Source organism: Canis aureus, chromosome 16, assembly GCF_053574225.1.
Source record: "Canis aureus isolate CA01 chromosome 16, VMU_Caureus_v.1.0, whole genome shotgun sequence".
Classification (NCBI taxonomy): Eukaryota; Metazoa; Chordata; class Mammalia; order Carnivora; family Canidae; genus Canis; species Canis aureus.
This window is the reverse complement of record NC_135626.1, coordinates 10,742,691-10,752,185: the sequence shown is the minus strand read 5'-3', so window position 1 is coordinate 10,752,185 and position 9,495 is coordinate 10,742,691. Positions and strand designations below refer to the sequence as shown.

At 64.2% G+C, this 9,495-nt stretch overlaps 1 non-coding gene across 1 annotated transcript; it reads right to left on the bottom strand.

The window, feature by feature from the left end:
- Positions 1–2,585: 2,585 nt before the first annotated feature.
- Positions 2,586–2,711, bottom strand: LOC144287337 (U6atac minor spliceosomal RNA). The gene has a single exon (XR_013355176.1). It is a non-coding gene; the product is annotated as a U6atac minor spliceosomal RNA (small nuclear RNA).
- Positions 2,712–9,495: the final 6,784 nt, after the last annotated feature.

Sequence of the window (9,495 nt, the reverse complement as noted above, 5' to 3'; positions counted from 1 at the left end):
GAAAACAGCACTGTAAGGTTATTCTCGTGTACAAACCCTTTGTGTGTGGGAGTCAGTGGTCCTGGTGCCCACAGCCTGGCCTCATGCTAGTAGCTCCCTGTGTCCCCCCTGCGTCCCTGACACGCACAGTCACGGGCTGTAACACGGGGCAGGGGCCTTGCCGCCACCCTGGCGGTGCTCAGCCCTCGAACAGAAAGTGTCCGAGGTGGCAGGAAGTTGAGGGTTCCCGTGGGAAGGACTTGCCTGCCCCCCCCCCCCCCCAATAGGTCAGGAGGTGGGAACTAAGGGAGCTGGGAGCATTGGGATGAGCGGGGCGGGACAGAAAGGAGCGGGCCACCCTGCCGGGGCCCATCGAGTGCTGCAGGGGCCGCTGGGGCCGGGCTGCGTGAAGCTCAGGCTGGGCCGCAGTCCCCCTGCCCACCTGGGACCCGCAGGCTTGCCGGGAAGGCGGTGGTGCAGGGGGTGGGGGGCGTGCCAGCAGCCGGCAGGCCTGCTGTGTGAATGGGAACCTCCGTGCCATGGGGAGAGCGGGGTTGTGCTGGGATGCCCAGGCCTGGGGACCCCACGCCGTGTCCACACCCCCTCCACCGGCACCTGGGGCTGAGGCGCGCGTGCCCTGCCTGCCTTGGGACTGTGGATGGGGCTGCGTCCGCCCTGCCTTTCCCGAGGCCCCGAGTCCTTGGGGGGGTGGGGGGCTGCCTTCAGCAGGCTTCTGGGCCCCTCCAGTGGCCACAGGCATCTGGAAACCAGCTTCTGTTTCCCCGGCCCGTCCTCTGGAGGTGGACAGCAGGGAGGCTGTCTGTGCCATGAGGATTCCCGGTGGTGACAGGCTGTCCGCGCTCAGGGGCTCGGGGTTGGGGAGCCCACTTTGCCGCGTATTTTGGTAGGAAGCGCGAAGCTGTTAACAGGCCTCCCCTGGGAGCAGATGGCTGTGGACGCGGGGCGCTGTGCCCTTGGATATAGTTTATTTTTTCTACGTTTGAATTCTCTGTTGTAGATTTGTGTAAAAATACATTCTCTCTTTTAAAAATAAAGATTTTCATGTCTTGTAATTTTGTCCCCTGAGACTCCCCTTTCTTAACGTGCAGCTTTTTGGGTGGGGGCTGGCAGCCCACTGGCCCTTTTTGCTGCTTGGGCGGGCATGTTCTGGCAGAAAGCTCATAGTTATTAAAAAATACCTTTTCTATGAAAGTTATTTGTGTTAATTATTGACCATGTAAAACAGGCAAGGATTATAAACCACCTGGATTCCTGCTGCCACTAACATTTTGGGGGATTATGAAAACTGTGTTGTGGACCACTTAAGCATATATAAACATAGAGAAAACCTTGCTAGGTTTGTCAGCTTTTTTAAAAGATATTTTTTTAAAGATTTATTTATTTTAGAGAAAGAACAAGCAGACTTGTTCCAGACACGGCAGGAGAGAGAATCCCAAGCAGACTTGCCGCTGAGCGCACAGCCCGATATGCAGGGCTTCAGCCCAGAACCCTGGGGTCATGACCTGAGCTGAAACCAAGAGCTGGGCGCTCAACTGCTTCGCCACCCGGGTGTCCCACACGTCCCACACCTCAAATATTCTTTTTTAAAGATTTTATCTATTTGTGAAGGACAGGGAGAGAGGGAGAAGCAGGCTCCATGCAGGAAGCCCGATGTGACACTTGATCCTGGGACTCCAGGATCCTGCCTGGAGCTGAAGGCAGACACTTAACTGCTGAGCCACCCAGGACGTGCCCCCAAATATTCTTTTCTTAAAGATTTTATTCATTCATGAGAGAGACAGAGAGAGGCAGAGACACAGGCAGAGGGAGAAGCAGGCTCCATGCGGGGAGCCGGACGTGGGAGTCGATCCCGGGACTCCAGGATCAGGCGCTGGGCGAAGGTGGTGCTAAACCACTGGGCCACCCGGGCTGCTCATCCCCCCCCAAATATTCTTTAGTCAAGTACCCGACGCCTAGGTTTTCCCAGTTGTGAACACTGCACGTGTACACACGCACATGCTCGCATATACGCGGGGCCTGCTCGCCCGTCATGCACGGATGCTCGCGCACACACCGAGCCTGTGCACACACGCACCCCCCCCCCCCCGGGTCCAGGCGGGTGCTGTGAGCCGGGGCCCCAGCAAGGCCCCTGCCTGCGCAGCTGGGTCGAGCTCCTTGGTCGCCGGGGCCCCTCGCTCGGTCCGCCGCGAACCTGGAAGCCGGCTCGCCCCATCGGCCCGCAGGTGCCTGGGGCGCTGAGGACCAGGGGCCCCGAGGCGGATGGCGCCGCTTGCACCCACAGGGCCGCCCCGGATCGGCTGCGTTCCCTTGCCCCACAGCCGGCTGGGTCGGGACGGGAGGCGCGCGCCGGGGAGCCCGCGGCGGCCTGGGCTCGGCCTGGGGGCGCGGGGGGCGGCGGGGGCGTCCTGCCGAGCAGCACCCCACGGGCCGCGAGGGGTACGGGCCGTCAGGGGCCCCGGGCGGGCTGGGGGCGCGGGGCGCCGGCCACGGGGGCTCCAGGGCGCCTCCGCCGGGCGAGGAGCAGCCGGCGGGCACGGCAGGGGGCACGGGGGGGGCAAGGGCCCGCGGCGCACGGCAGCCCGCCCCAAAAACGTTGGTTAGATGCCACGAAGTAGGTGGCAATGCCTTAACCGTATGCGTGTTGTCAGGCCCGAGGGCCTCTTCCATCCTTGTCAAGGGGAGTGCTAACCTTCTCTCCTTTCATACAACACACCCGCTACCCTGGGCCGCGCGCTATTTAAGGGCCCTCCTGCGCGCCGCCTTTGACTTACGGCGACTAGCGGAGGCGGCCCCCCCCGCGCCCCCGCGCCGGAGCACACACCTGCCCGCACCGCGGAGCCGCCGCCCCTCGCGCGGAATCCCCCAGATCCCCACCGTCGCTGCCGCGTGTGGGAAAACTCGCCTTTCCCTGCGCTAATATATTCATAAAACCAGCCAATCAGAGGCCGGAGGGGGGGGCAGGCGGAAGTCCCGAACTTCCCTCAAGAAAACGAGATTCCCCCGGAAACAAAACAGGGCCCGCGCGCACGACCTACAGGAACACGCCTCGCGGACGGGCCGGGCCGAGGCTCGGAACTTCCTGCGGAAACGGCAGTGAGTGCGAGCGAATCAGAGGGCGAGGAACGGAGCGCCCCTCTACGGATTTCCGGACGCGGCTCTGCGCTAGGAACTGTGGGTGCTGGAGGCGCGGGAGGCGCGGGACGCGGCGTGCGCATGCTCCGAGGCCTCTCTGCGCGGCTTGCGCATGCTCCGTGAGCGCTGCGCCCAGTCCTCGAGCCGCGGGTTCGAGCCCCAGAGCGGGCGTGTTGGCGCACGGCCGCCTCCACGCCTTCTGTCTGCGCTTTCCTCGGGGCTTGATTGAAGCCTGACGCTTCCCGCCTGCCCGTCCCCGAAGCCGTGGCCCTGGGAGAGCGTGCGTGCGCCCGTGTGCGCCCGTGTGCACGTGTGTGCGGTGCAAGGACACGCGTGGTCGTTGTCCCTGTATGTGCGGGGCCTGAGCTCGTGCGCAGGCGTGAACACGTCTGCGCGTGCACCTGTGTGCAGGTGTGCGCGCCCCCTCGCATGCCTGTGCTCCTGCTCGCTGCATCCACACGCCCACCTGCAGGGGCCGGCCCTGGGTGGCTGCGGGCTGTGAGCAGCTGGGGGCCGCTTCTCGGTGCCTGTTGGATGTCTGCTTCCCGAACTGCACCAAAACAAAAGTTTGTTGGTTAAAGCGGTTCGTCAGTTTCTCCGCCGCCCTCACCCGGAGCCCAGGGGCCGGAGGAGCGGTGGCCTCCAAGGGGTGGCGGCGGGTCCAGCCGCTGAGGCGCGGCGGCACGTGCTCGCCGATGAGGAGTCGGGGGGAGCCAGCGAGGGTGGGGGACGACTGTGCCACCTTGCCGGGGGTGAAGGGCGGGCCGCGCCCAGGGCTCCGTCAGGCCACCCGCTGCGCCGCGCGACCTGGCACGGCACCCTCCCCAGCTCCCCCAGCCCCACGGGGAAGAGGCCGCCAGCACCCCCATTTTGTAGCTGAAGATGCAGAGGCCCAAGGGGTTGGGCAGCTCGGGCCAGGCCACACTGGGCGTCGGCGGAATAGGGAGTGTGTGTTGCGCCCCGACCGCCTGTGCCCGACTGGCGTGCTCCACCGCGGCTCTGCCTCGGCCCGGGCCCCAGGTCTGGGCACACGGAGGCTCCGTCGGAGGCAGCTGGGTCCCAGTGATGCCTCCTGCCCATCCAGGCCATGTGGGCCTCCTGCCCATCCAGGCCACCTCCGCTTGGCTTCTCAAGCTCCTGGTGCACATGGGCTCCTCAGGAGCCCCAGGCCGCGCCTCGCAAGCTTTAGGGTGAATCCGAACCACCTGGGGTCAAAGTGCAGTCTCCTGGGACCACCTCCCCGAGTCTGAGTCAGAGGGCTGGGCAGGCCGGGGATCTGCATTCACAAGGCACATCAGCTCCCCCATCTTAGCAGCCTGTCTGCTCTGGGTGGCCGGTGGGAGACTCCACATCTTCCAGGGGACCCAGCGAGAGTGACAGGTGTAGGAAGGGCTTGTAGAATCAGGGCTTCGTGGGGCTGGGGGGACCAGGTGGGAGGAACCCAGGAGCAGACCTGGCTTTGTTGGCTGCATTTCCTGAGGCTGCTTCTCTGGGTGTCTGCTGCCGGGTCTCCAGGACTCAAGGCCACACGTTGCCACCTGGGGCCCACCTGTCCCCTTCGCCGCGGAACCGTAGGGCATCCCATTGTGTAGGTTGGATAAATGCGTGGTCGGTCAATCTCCGTGTGACTGCTGGAGACCCCTGCCTTCAGCCCTGGCCCTGGCATGTTCTCAGCCCCGCCCCACACAGCCAGACGCTGGCTGGGAAGGCCTCCCGATCTCTCCGGGCCACGGAAGGGTTGGCCAGGTACCTCCTGTCCTGGGCAGGGGGCTGGATGGGCAAGCGGAGCCATCCCTTATGGGGGAGGGCCAATTCACTGTGCACTCCCCCTGAGTTCACTGGAAACAGAACCCACTGGACCCTCCCCAGTGGCCTTCCCTGACAGCCCCCCCTGTAATCAGGCTACACCTCGGTAAAGTTCCAGAAGAGACGTTGCGCTCACCTCGCTGACCTGTCCGTTTTGCACACACCGAAACGGAGGGATGGCAGGCGCTTACCCGAGAGTACCCAGCCGGTTGTTGCTGGTGTTTGGGGTGAGGACCTGGCCCCCCATCCCCAGGTGGGAGGAAGTGGGTGGCGGTAGCAGTTCCCTTCCAGCCCCAGTGAAGCCCTCGGTCCTTGTGGGCCCTCCTCTGAGCGTCCTGTGCAGTTGCTGGATAAAATACAGGATCTTATTAGATGGCAATGTTTCCACGTAGGTATGTCCCGAATATTTTATGGGATATACTTATACTAAAAGTTATCCATTGTTCACCTGAAATTCAGACTCAGCTGGGGGTCCCAAAGCTTTATTTGCTAGGTCCCGCAACCTTGGCAACAGGGGAGGAGACTTTTGTCATTTGCCCAGGAGGCAGCATTTCCTGCAGTGCGCACCATGTGATCACACTGGCTGTCTCTTGTTTGGGAAATTCTGTGTGAAACACGACCTGCCCCCCCTGACCCCCACCCTTAAGGGAAGAGCCCTTGCCTGGGCTGTGGACTCTTGAGGATGGGAGAATGAGACCTGGGGCCCTGCGTCTTGGCTGTGGGATGGAGTCTGTGCAGGAGGGAGAGGAGCGAGTGCAGGGGAGTGGGGAGACAGCAAGAGGGGGCAAGGAGGAATGGCCCTGGCTGTGGCTGATCCGGACCAGCTACACTGCCCTCCGGGTTTGCAGGCTCTGTGTTGGGGAGACCTGGGCTCTGCAGTAGCAGTGGCGGGTGCAGGCCAGAGGTGCAGGCTGAGGGTGCAGGCCAGGGGTGCAGGCCGTGGGTCCAGGCTGACGGCACAGGCCAGGGGTGCAGGCTGAGGGTCCAGGCTGAGGGTGCAGGCCAGGGGTGCAGACTGAGGGTCCAGGCTGAGGGCGCAGGCCGGTGGTGCAGGCTGAGGGTCCAGGCTGAGGGCGCAGGCCGGTGGTGCAGGCCGAGGGTTCAGGCTGAGGGCGCAGGCCAGGGGTGTAGGCCGAGGGTCCAGGCTGGGGGCACCAGCTAGGGGTGCAGGCTGAGGGTCCAGGCTGGGGGCACCGGCTAGGAGTGCAGGCTGGGGATGCAGGCCAGAGGCACAGGCAGAGGGTCCAGGCCAGGGGCACAGGCCAGCGGTGCAGGCTGAGGGTGCAGGCCGAAGGTCCAGGCCGGGAGCACAGGCTGAGGGTCTAGGTTGGGGGCGCAGGCTGGTGGTGCAGGCTGAGGGTCCAGGCCAGGGGCACAGGCCGGCGGTGCAGGCTGAGGGTCCAGGTTGGGGGTGCAGGCTGGGAGTGCAGGCCAAAGGTCCAGGCCGGGAGCACAGGCTGAGGGTCTAGGTTGGGGGCGCAGGCTGGTGGTGCAGGCTGAGGGTCCAGGCCAGGGGCACAGGCCGGCGGTGCAGGCTGAGGGTCCAGGTTGGGGGTGCAGGCTGGGAGTGCAGGCCAAAGGTCCAGGCCGGGAGCACAGGCTGAGGGTCTAGGTTGGGGGCGCAGGCTGGTGGTGCAGGCCGGGGGTCCAGGCTGGGGGCACAGGTCAGGGGTTCAGGCCGAGGTACAGGCCAAGGCCAGGTTGGGGGTGCAGGCTGGAGGTGAAGGTCAAGGGTCCAGGCTGGGGGTACACGCGGGGGGCACAGGCTGAGCATCCAGGCCGGCGGTGCAGGCTGGGGGCTGGCCCAGGAGGCACTCAACATGGTGCTGCCTGGACCGGATGGTGCTCCCCGTTATTCAGAGCAGGAACTGTGCCTTGTCCTTGTCTATTATACCCCAGGCCCCAGAGGCTTTAGAAAGCTTGAATTTTCTGACCTCCACCAGGTCTCTGTGCCAGGTCTGGAGAAGCCTGGCCTTGGGAGGGAAGTGTGTGGCCTTTGGGGTCTCCCCACATGGGTTTTTCCCTCCCCAGAACCCCAGCTGGGTGGATGGCCCAGGCCTGCTGGCTCTCACAGCTTGGAGGTCCCGGCCACCCGAGGAAGGGCAGTGTCCGGGAAGGGCAGCCCAGTGGACACACCTGCCACCCTAGCACAGTCCTGCGGGAATGGGGTTTGGTGGTGGGGTTAGGGCTGCATCTTGATTCAGGGAATTCCTCTTGAAGTCCCGTCTTGCTGCCAGTGCCTGTGAGCTGCATGGGGTGGGGTGGGGGTGGCGCTGGGCAAGCTGGGCCCCCAGCCCCCTCCCCACTTACCTTCTCTGCCCCCGACCCCGCTTGCCTGCCCCAGAGGCCTTTCTGGGTTCCTGGGAGGTTGTCAGCTGGGAGGCGAGAGCAGGGATGTTCCCAGGAAGAGCACAGGCCCTGTGGGCTCATTGCCTTTTGGAACGGAAGGCCTTGGTGACCTAGGACCTAGCTGGGGCCGTCATGAGCCTCTGGCATGACTGCCGGGGCCCAGGGCATCAGCTTCAAGGCCACTGCCCACGGCCACCAGACAGACCAGGGGCCTTTGGAACAGGGCAGGCCGTGGCCTGTTGGTGCTCGGGCCTCTGGCTCCTGTCCTGCTGGCCTAGGAGTAGCGAGGCGGTGGGGGGTGGGGGGGGTGTCCCCAGGGCGGTGAGGTCCTGCCCTCCCCCTGCACTTTGTGGTCTGGTCCGCGGGAGGGTCAACTCGCTGGGCATTTCCAGGAGCGCCCACCAGGGGGCGGGGCTGCACCTCCCAGCGTCCAGGCTGCGGGTGTGGACGAACCAGCCTGGGCACCGAGCCCTGGGCTAGCCTCAGCCCCTGGAGCACAGCCGACTTCCTTAGCACACAGTCCGGCTCTCTGTGGCCTCAGGAAAGTCGCCTAACCCGCTCGGTGCCTGAGTTCCCTTCCCCGACGGGACCTGAGCTCGGGGCTTGGCTCCAGGGAAGGCTCAGGAGGGCTGGCTATTCTCATCTCGTTTTCCAGAGAGAGAAACTGAGGCTCTGGGTGTTTATAGGATGTCTGAAGGTGGTACCCGGCGGCGGGGTCAGGCGGAGGGGTCAGCAGTCCAGGCTCCCGAGCCCCCAGAAGCCCTGGAGATGCTGGCAGGTGCCAGGGCTGCTGGGTTTGAGGGGCTCCTGGAACGGGCCTGGCCTGCAAAAGCTCTGTCAGGTGCAGCCTGGACACTTCTCGGTCGTTCGTCCTTTCAGGAGTCTGTTTCCCTCTGTTATACTCGAACACCCACTTGCTGCGTGTGCATTTACAACCACACCAGGCAAAACAGCCCCGACCGTACCACACAACCGATTCGTGGGCACAGGTTTTTTTGCATTTCTGCAGATGAGAATGATTTGCATTATTATCAGTTTCCTATTTCCTGTAAATGGCAGAGTTGTGATAGTGGATGCTGCTGCCAGTGCGCGGTGTGCAGTGGCGTCGTCCCAGGCAGGCCACCTGTCCAGAGCTCTGGGTGCAGGGGAGGGAGGCAGGGAGGGAGGGCCCGGATCAGGCCTTTTTGGTGAACACCTTTCCAGGTTTTTCTCTGGGTAGTAATGGCCCCTGACGGTTTTAAAATAGGATATTCCCTGTGGAGCAGCCTCGGTTCCCCCCTCGCCCGGAGGTCAGGGCGCGCTGCTGTCACCTTATGCAATGAGCGCACTGTCTCTGTGCCCCCAAGAGCTGCCATGGAGTGTCTGCAGTTGGGGGCACGGAGGACACGCGATCTTTGAAACCTGCTTTTCTTTTCTTTCTCTGCATGTGTGTGGAGGCTCCAGGCAGGGTGGTGCTGTCCCCCGGCCGGCACTCCCAGGGGCTCCCTGGCTCCCTCCCAGGAGTGCCCCCAGGTCACCCGCCGTGGCTGCAGGGAGAGCGGTGACCGTCCGGGGTGAGGCCTCCCCTCAGGGGCTGCTATTAATAAAGTGACCGCTGACCCCCGGACGTGGGGAGGGAAGAGGGGACGGAGTGTTCCCAGGGCTGGTGTTTGGCCGGAGGCCTTCCTTGCGTGACTGGGAGGCCTCCAGAGCCCTCTGGTCCTCCCCTGGCCCCCCGTGGCCCCACGGACCGGAAGCTCTGCGTGGCCCAAGTGCGGGGGCTGCCCTTCCTCTGGGATATAAATATCCCAGGACCAGGCCAGGGAGGGAAGGAGGAGCCTCAGGCCTGTGACCCTGTGGGCCTGAGACCCAGGTCATGGCCCTCCAGGAGCCGGCTCAGGGCTGCCCCGCTGCCCAGATGTGTGTGCAGGCCCCGGGGCTGCCTGGAGGTGGCGCCCTGGTTTGCTTCCCCGCTGGTTGGTTGGTGGTGGGTGCTGGCTGTGGCAGCCGGCTGCAGAGAAGGACATGAGGAGTGTAATAAAGCGGTCTAATCTACGCCTGTGTGTGTCCCTCTGGGGCCTGGGGCCCTGGGGTTCCAGGAGCTGGAGACACATGACCCCGACAGGGCCAGCATGGCAGGCGCGGTTCTGGGTGCTGGGTGCTGGGTGCTGGGTGCTCTGCCTCTGGTCCCTCACCTGTCCTCAGCCAGCCCGGGTGCCTGTGTCACAC